The sequence below is a fragment of the Primulina huaijiensis genome, chromosome 6 (assembly GCF_012295235.1).
Source record: "Primulina huaijiensis isolate GDHJ02 chromosome 6, ASM1229523v2, whole genome shotgun sequence".
Classification (NCBI taxonomy): domain Eukaryota; kingdom Viridiplantae; phylum Streptophyta; class Magnoliopsida; order Lamiales; family Gesneriaceae; genus Primulina; species Primulina huaijiensis.
Window position 1 is genome coordinate 6,730,443 of NC_133311.1, and position 9,582 is coordinate 6,740,024.

Consider the following 9,582-nt stretch of genomic DNA (forward strand, 5'->3'; position numbering starts at 1 on the left):
TAATTCTTCCCATGTTCTTCGCCACGAGCCATTGGATTTGATGCCGAATTTGACTTATCAAGAGTTTCCGGTCCAGATTTTGGATAGCAAAGTTAAAGTATTGAGAAACAAAGAGATCGACATTGTTAAAGTCCTTTGGAGAAATCATTTGATTGAAGAAGTCACGTGGGAACCAGAGGATGAGATGAAAGAGAAGTATCCCGAGTTGTTTGCGCAGTGACGTCAATTTCGGGGACAAAATTCCTCTAAGGAGAGGAGATTGTAATATCCAAGACTGGTGAACGGTACGGTTTAAGATTTTTTATGATTATGGACTATTTGGTTAAGTTTATGTATAGTTTTGATGTTAAGAGTTGTGATATATGGTTTATAGTATTGTTGTTTATAGTTGTTGTGTAGTTGTTGTAGTATCGTTGCGATTTAATTCATGGTAATTCTTATGTTGAGCCAATTGTTATGAGGCCAATTGGAGTGGTTAGATAAGACATAGAGGTGTAACTTTCTTATTTTGAGTTTTGTTCAAATCATTGTGGAAGGTAAGCCAAAAGTGCCCCGAAGTGTGTAGTGTGTTTCGACGTTTTTCCAGTGACACATGTTGAGAGAGTTATCATAACTTTTTACTCAGACCTCCAAATGATCTGATATTTGGAGAGGTTCAAGAAAAGACATAGAGCTACAACTTTGTAGTTTACCATTTTTCCAAATTATGAAGGGAAGAGGCGTTTCGGAGGCAATCTTTGGAGAAGCTGTGCGCAGAGTAACCAGAGTGCACCCGCACTCCAAAATGTAGCGCACCCACGGTCTACTGTTTCAGATTTTTGGATGAGGTGCCGAAGGCATAGCGCACCCGCGGTGCAAGGGATAGCGCACACGCGGTCCGTGAACAGTAAAGTCGTGTTTTTGGATTTAAGTGCTTAAATACATGAGTTGGTTCACTTTTCCCACATTTCTCTCCTCATTCTCGATTTCTTCAGCTCAAGGGAAGCTAGGGTTCCATTTTCTTTCTTTTATTTCTTAGATTCAAGCTTCTTGTTGGATTATTGAAGAGAGAACAAGGTTATTTTGAGTTCAAGGAGCTAAGGTAAGCTTGTGGCTTTGATTATTTCTTGGTTTATGGTGTTGGGAGAAGTCTTGGGTATTTAGAGTGTGTTAGCTTTATGAAGTTTATGGTATGGGTTTATGATTTTTGAGATGTTGATGGTGAAGTTTATGGTTTATTGTTGTAGGTTGTGTACCAAGAGAGTAGATTCAAGGTTCCAAGTGTTGTAAGTGGAATTCATTTCCTTGTGCTCACATGATAATATATGTATTGTGTTTCAATGGTTTTAACATGTTATTCCCTTCCATTTGATTCATGCTATGTATTAATACACTTTGTTGTATATTAGAGGCATTTTTGTCTCAATTAGGAAAAAGGGAATACAAAAGAAAATAGAGTCTTCAAAGTATTTGTTTTAATGTCAAAGAGAGAATTCAAATGTTTTATTGGATTGATAGATACATAGTCAGAGATTGCATGCAATTAGTTGATCAACGACCATAGTCGGCTTATATCCCTCAGAGCTATCGATCTCTATCAATGGGGTATAGGTACAGAGACAGAGCTACTATATAGATATCAATCCAACAGAGAAAAGAGAAATACCATCGTTATTGTTATTCATTCTATGATATTCATGTTTCAGAGTTGATGGTATTTAATGTTTTCAAGCCATGTTTGCAGAGTGTGTTATGTACATTGCTATGTAAGAGTTCCACTTGCTGAGTTTTATACTCATTTCAGTTATTTCATGTGATGCAGATAAGAGCGACGGGCCGGGACGTTTATTGGAGTCGGGGTCATATGCATAAGAGAGGGAAGGAAGAAGACTATTTTGCAAATATTTTGACATGATCACAAAAATGATTTTTTGTATTTTGTTTCCTTATTTGATTGATCATGTCTTAACTTTTGTTTATATATTGTAATGTATTTTAAATCCTTCCTCCCTTCAAAGAAAATTTTAATTTCCGCTGCTATTTTATTAAAACCGGCCAGAGGTGTTACAAGAATGAATACATCTCAAGAAAGACAAGCCAAATATGCCAATGTTCGACGAAGACCGTTGGTATTTGAGGCTGGAGACCGAGTATTCTTGAAGATTTCGCCTTTCAGAGGAGTTGTCAGATTTGGCAAGAAGGGGAAGCTATCTCCACGTTATGTTGGACCGTATGAAATTCTCGAGAAGATAGGAGATCGTGCCTATCGACTCGCATTACCGTTTTCTTTATCTGGAATACATTATGTCTTTCATGTATCTATGTTGCAGGAGTATCTCCCCAATGATTCTCACATTATTCAGCCAGACGAAGCCGAGCTTGATGAAAGTCTGAGTTATGTTGAAAAACCGATTCAGATTCTTGATCGTAAAGAAAAATAGCTCAGAACGAAGATTATTCCACTTGTGAAAGTTCAATGGAGTCGTCTCGGACAGAACATCCTGCGCCCGAGCGGTACATTGCAACCGCCCGAGCACCGACTGAAATGTGTGAAAATAAGCCACGTTTCTCTCTTATGCAACTTGAGATATATATAAGCCCATAACTTCATTCCTTCAGAATTGAACACAAAGAAGAATCGAGGAAAGCTACGGAAATCCTTACGCCTTTTCCTATTTTGGATTTGTGATTTGTGCAAGATCCGCCCGTCAGAATTTCAATCCGACTTCAGTATTGTGTTTCTATCGACGAGAGCTTCAACTAGCCGCAAGTTTTATTGAATTTTGATATGGTTTGAAATAATGGTATTGTCAGAATCGGATAGGATTGATATGTGATGTTCTTGAGATATTAGACATCGTAGAACCGAGAACAGATTGAAAAACAGATTGGTTATACATTTGTTATGATTTTTAAGAGATGTAATCGAGATTATTAAGATTTATGAGATTATGGATTATATTGGATATTGGTTATGATTTGTAATTGATATATGTTCTTGTCTGAGTCGACGAGGATATCGATATTGTACCGTTATTCCGTCGATATTGAATTAGATTGGGTATTGATCAGAACAGATCTGAGTGAGTTAAATATTGATATGTTATGCCTATTCGATAGGTCATTGCAGATTGATATTGACAGCTTTGACTTTGAGACTTCGACAGAGCCAGAAACCGAAGAAAGAAAGGTATAAATCAATGTTAACTGGGAGATCGACTTGGGTCAGATTAGACTTGAGTTTTCCTAATCACATACTTGTATGTTATTGGTTTCATACCTTTATATTGTTTGAATGATTATGCTTAGTCTATTGATTTATAGAAAAACACAGAATAGCAGATAGATATTGAGTGAGAGTCACTGACAGAGGTGCCAGATTATGACAGAGTAGTCACTGGCCCATTGCACATTGTCAGAATAGGCATTGGCGGATATGCTAAGTCTATGACGGATATGCCAAGACACTGGATATTTGATTTATATCGATGTTGCTTAGGAGTGGATCGCTTCCTATCGCTGAGATTCGATATATGTGTTAATGTCCAGGAACCGGGATCCCTAGAATAGAGATGAATCGAGTCTGAAATGACGAGTCAAAGAGTTTTATCTGTATTCACTAATGTGTCATAAATTATGGTTTATGTTTTGTGATACATGGTTTATGCTTTTGTATATGATTTTATTCAATGCATGTATACATCGTTTATACTGGGAGTTTATTCTCACCGTAGTTATCCGGCTGTTGTCGTGTTTGTATGTGTGCATGACAACAGGTGGGACAGGATCAGGGTCAAGAAGAGGATGAGAGAAAGGACAAGTTAGCGTGGCGATCCGGATCAGAAGTAGTTAGGTTTCAGCAGTGGATATATAGTAGTTGAACCCTAATTTCGTTTGTTGTATGCTGTACAACAATTGTACTTTAATGCTGATATGTATACTAGACTGATTCAAATACGTTCCGCATTTTAAAAAAAAAATTTAGACCCTGTTTATCTTAATTGATTGAATTATTCCAAGAATGATTAAGAAATGAATTAACTTCCGGGTCCTCACATAACCCCTGTGATATGAATCCTCGTACGATGAAAAGCAAACGAGATTAAATATGAATCGCGTCCTCAATTCTATAACGAACAAGGATCGTTGTTACGATGTCCCGATCATTTGATTCAAGGAATTACGTGATATTCACCCCTAAACGACGCGGCTTAGTAATAAACAATCACAAAAAAAACAATCAAAACTTAATCGAACCTTCAAAGAACTCGTCTTTGACAATTTGCGCAAGACAGGATCGACAAACGCCACAAAGTTAAAACTTTGATAAGTTTGATTTTTGAAAACAAAGCTAAAGCCTTGAAAAGTTGAGAGAAAACTCAAAAACTTTGATAAACTCCATAATGTTAAAATGTTCGTCCATAATATTGTGTACAAATCTAAAATATACTCAAAATCAAGTTACCAAGATAATTAGGATTCTTAACAAGGAAACTAGATTTTCTTCTCGCAGCAGGCGCGCCCAGGCGGCAGAATTTGACCGCTCGAGCGCCAGGTCTTCTGGATATTCGCTCTCGGGCGGTAGAAAAGGACCGCTCGAGCGCTGAGTGTTCTGGAAATCACCTCTTGGTCAGTACGTTTGGCGCTCGGGCAGTAGTATTTTACCGCTTGGGCGCGGGTCATTCTGGATGTTTTCTTCGTTCATCAATTGAATGGTGTTCTTATGACTCCCAAACTTACTCCCATGCATCAGAACCCTTCAGCACTCTGCACCTTGCTTGTAAGTCCTTCTTTATTGCTCATAAGCCCTTGTAGTGCCTCTTTGAATCTCTTTAGTCGTCCTCTCGTGATTGGTCCCTCCGGCAACTCTAAAGGATCCCACGCTTTCCTTGGAGCTTGACCACCCGTGTTCGCATCATCCTCCCATTCTTGAAAAGGATTTGTCCTCAAATCTTGTTCATCACCTATATCAAACAAAGAAAGATCACTAACATTAAAAGTAGAACTAACGTTATACTCACCTGGTAGATCAAGTTTGTAGGCATTGTCATTGTTCCTTTCGAGAACTTGAAATGGCCCATCACCACTCGGTAGTAGCTTGGAACGTCGCTTCTCAGGAAACCTTTCCTTCCTCAAGTGTAGCCATACCCAATCACCCTTTTCAAACACCACTTTTTTCTTTCCCTTGTTGGCTTGCTTGGTGTATTGCACATTCTTCTTCTCAATGTTGGCCTTGGCCTTTTCATGCAAACTCCTAACAAATTCAGCTTTCTTCTTGCCATCCAAGTTTAACCTTTCACTCACAGGTAAAGACATCAAATCCAACGGAGTCAAAGGATTAAAACCATAAACAAGTTCAAACGGCGAATCATTGGTAGTAGAATGCACGCAACGATTATAAGCAAACTCAACAAATGGTAAACATTCTTCCCAATTCTTTAAGTTCTTTTTAAGAATAGCACGCAAAAGTGTTCCTAACGTTCTATTAACAACCTCAGTTTGTCCATCCGTTTGAGGATGACACGTAGTAGAAAACAACAATTTTGTGCCAAGTTTAGCCCACAATGTTTTCCAAAAGTAACTTAAGAATTTAACATCACAATCAAAAACAATAGTCCTAGGCATGCCATGCAACCTAACAACTTCTCTAAATAACAAACCCGCAATGTTAGATGCATCATCAGTTTTATGACAAGCAATAAAATGTGCCATTTTAGAAAATCTATCCACAACAACAAATATTGAATCTCTCCCCTTCTTTGTCCTAGGCAACCCCAAAACAAAGTCCATAGAAATATCAACCCAAGGTTCCCTAGGGACGGGAAGTGGTGTATACAATCCATGTGGTTGTGTCCTAGACTTAGCTTGTCTACAAGTTATGCACTTTTCACAAACACGCTCAACATCACGTTTCATATGTAGCCAATAGAAATGTTCATGCAATGCACTTAAAGTTTTAGCCACACCAAAATGCCCCATCAAGCCACCCCCATGTGCCTCCCTAACAAGTAAATCACGAACTGAAGATTTAGGAATGCACAACCTATCTTCTTTAAAAAAGAAACCATGATGCAAATAGAATTTTTCATGTGGTCCATGCATACAAGTTTCAAACACGCTCTTAAAATCCTCATCCACCACATACAACTCTTTCACATGCTCAAACCCCAAAATTTTAGACTCTAAGGTAGAGATTAGTACGTACCTCCGTGATAGTGCGTCGGCCACTACATTCTCCTTACCTTGTTTGTACTTGAGTATATAGGGGAATGTCTCTATGAATGCCACCCACTTGGCATGCCGCTTGTTCAGCTTTTGTTGCCCCTAAAGGTGCTTTAGGGATTCATGATCCGTATGAATCACAAACTCCTTAGGTCTCAAGTAGTGCTGCCACGTCTCTAGAGTCCTCACAAGTGCGTAGAACTCCTTATCATACGTGGGATAGTTCAGGGCGGCTCCATTGAGTTTATCGCTAAAGTATGCCACCGGTCGACCTCCTTGCATCAAGACTCCACCAATACCTACACCTGAAGCATCACATTCAATTTCAAAGGTATTAGCAAAATCAGGTAAAACAAGTAAAGGAGCATTAATTAACTTTTGCTTAATAAGATTAAAAGACTTCTCTTGCTCCTCGCCCCAATGGAATGGAACGTTCTTCTTGATCACCGCCGTCATTGGTGCTGCCAGTGTGCTAAAATCTTTTACAAACCTCCTATAGAAGCTTGCAAGACCATGAAAACTTCGAACTTGACCAACAGTAGTAGGCGTTGGCCAATCTCGAATGGCACTTACCTTGTCTTCATCAACTTGTATACCCTGTGAACTTACCACAAAACCCAGAAAGACAAGTTTGCTCGTACAAAAATCACATTTCTTTAAGTTAGCATATAAATTCTCAGCCCTTAGTGTGATTAGTACAAGTCTCAAGTGATTAACATGCTCATCCAAGTTTTTGCTATACACTAGGATATCATCAAAATAAACAACAACAAACTTTCCTATGTGTGCACGCAAAACATGATTCATTAACCTCATAAAGGTGCTAGGAGCGTTAGTTAAGCCAAAAGGCATGACCATCCACTCATATAACCCGTATTTGGTTTTAAAAGCAGTTTTCCACTCATCACCTTCTCTCATTCTTATTTGGTGATAACCACTCTTCAAGTCAATTTTACTAAAGACACATGCACCATGCAATTCATCTAACATATCATCTATTCTAGGTATGGGATGCCTATACTTAATGGTTATGTTATTGATTGCCCTATAATCCACACACATACGCCATAAGCCATCTTTCTTAGGAACTAATAACACAGGCACAGCACAAGGAGACATGACCTCACGCACAAAACCCTTATCTAACAACTCACTTACCTGCAGTTGAAGCTCCTTAGTCTCCTCCGGATTGCTCCTATATGCTGGACGGTTTGGCAATGCACTTCCGGGTACAAAATCAATTTGGTGCTCAATACCCCTCAATGGTGGTAGCCCTTGAGGTAGTTCCTCTGGAAATATAACATCAAATTCCTGCAAAAGTGAAACAACAATGCTCGGAAGGGTCCCAGCTATATCACTTGTGTTAAAGAGGATCTCTTTATAAAGAATCAATACAAGTGGTTCATGTGTGTGCATCAATTGCTTCAATTCACTTTTTTGGGCCATATATGATTTCTTTTTGGCCTCTTTCCTCTCATTTTTCTTTTGTATGGCCGTCTCACTCTTTTGATCACTTTTTTTTTCAGCCATTTCATTTTTATTCTCAAAGGCCATCTCACTTTTTAGTTCACTCTTTTTTTCGGCCTCATCTCTCTTCTTTTTTTTCAAAAGGTCCTCCAACACTTGCTTTGGGGACAAAGGAAGTAATACAATGGTTTCTTTTTTCAATTCAAAGGAGTACATATTCTTGAACCCATCATGTGTCACCCGCCTATCATATTGCCAAGGTCTACCCAACAAGATATGACATGCATGCATGGGTACCACATAACACAAGATCTCATCCACATACTTCCCAATAGCAAAAGGCACTAGCACTTGTTTTGTAACCTTCACCTTCGCACAATCATTCAACCATTGAAGCCTATATGGCTGAGGATGCTTTAATGTAGGTAAACCTAATTTTTCTACCATCTCAACACTTGCTACATTAGTACAACTCCCCCCATCTATGATGAGATTGCAAACTTTTTGATTTACAAAACACCTAGTATGGAACAAGTTCTCTCGTTGGTTAGTCTCCTCCTCCTTGACTTGGGCACTCATAATTCGCCTAGTCACTAGTGCTTCACCTACAACCGCCTCATAACCCTCGTCAGGATCCTCTAATACAGGCATCTCATCATCATCATCATCCTCAATATGAGATTCATACTCACCATAGTCATATAAAATAATTACCTTTTATTAGGACATTCACTAGCAATATGACCTAACCCTTGACACCTAAAGCATTTAACATCTCTAGATCGATTAGAAGGAGTTTCAGACTTACCTTGCACTCCTTGTTTAGGCGCCTCTTGTTTGGTCTCTACCTTGGGTTTGATCACCACCTTATTTTCATCACGTTTTGCCACATTTGGTCGCCACGAAGATGATGAACCCCCGGTTTGATTGGTGCGGCCAACTCCACGCCTCTTGAGTTGTTGCTCCACTTTTATGGCCATTTGCAACATTTCGTCTAGATCCAAGTAGTGCCGAAGCTCCACTTGATCTTGAATCTCCCTGTTCAAACCACAAAGAAAACGAGCCATCGTCGCCTCACTATCTTCCTCAATATTTGCCCTAATCATGACTACCTCCATCTCCTTATAGTAGTCCTCAACACTCTTTACCCCTTGCCTCAAAGTTTGTAGCCTCTTAAACATCTCCCTATAGTAGTGGTTGGGCACAAACCTCTTCCTCATGACCCTCTTCATCTCATCCCAAGTTTCAATGGGTCTCTCATTATACCTCCTCCTAGTGGTCACTAATTGATCCCACCAAATGAGAGCATAGTCTAGAAATTCCACCACCGCCAACCTAACCTTCTTTTGTTCGGAATAGTGGTGACATTCAAACACAAACTCTACCCTCTTTTCCCATTCTAAGTATGCCTCCGGGTCAGATTTCCCATGGAACGAAAGAATCTTCATCTTAATACTGCCCATATTAGCATCCTCCCTATTCCCGTCATTGTATCTACCCCGTGTGGCTTCTCTTCTACCGCTACCAAATCCTCTACCTCTTCCATTCCTACCCCAATTTTCATTTTGGCTCTCCTCATCTCCTCCCAAATCATAATCTTCCTCTTCTTTTCATCTACCCATATTTTTAGGCTTAGATTTATCTCCACTAGTACTAACTTCAAGCCTACTCATCCTCTCGTGCAATGGCTCCAACTCGACTGTAATATCCAAGCCTGGTGAACGGTACAGTTTAAGATTTCGTATGTTTATAGATTATTTAGTTAAGATTAAGTTTGATTTAGATGTTAAGAGTTGTGATTATGGGTCATAGTATTGTTGGTTGTTATTGTTTTGTGGTATTGTTGATATTAGTTGATGGGTAGTTGTGTTGTATCAGCGTTGCGATTCGATTTTCGTTGCATAGAGTTGTTTT

General features: G+C 39.2%; 1 pseudogene; it reads right to left on the minus strand.

The window, feature by feature from the left end:
- Positions 1 to 4,728: 4,728 nt before the first annotated feature.
- LOC140979049 (uncharacterized) lies at positions 4,729 to 9,131 on the minus strand (annotated as a pseudogene).
- Positions 9,132 to 9,582: the final 451 nt, after the last annotated feature.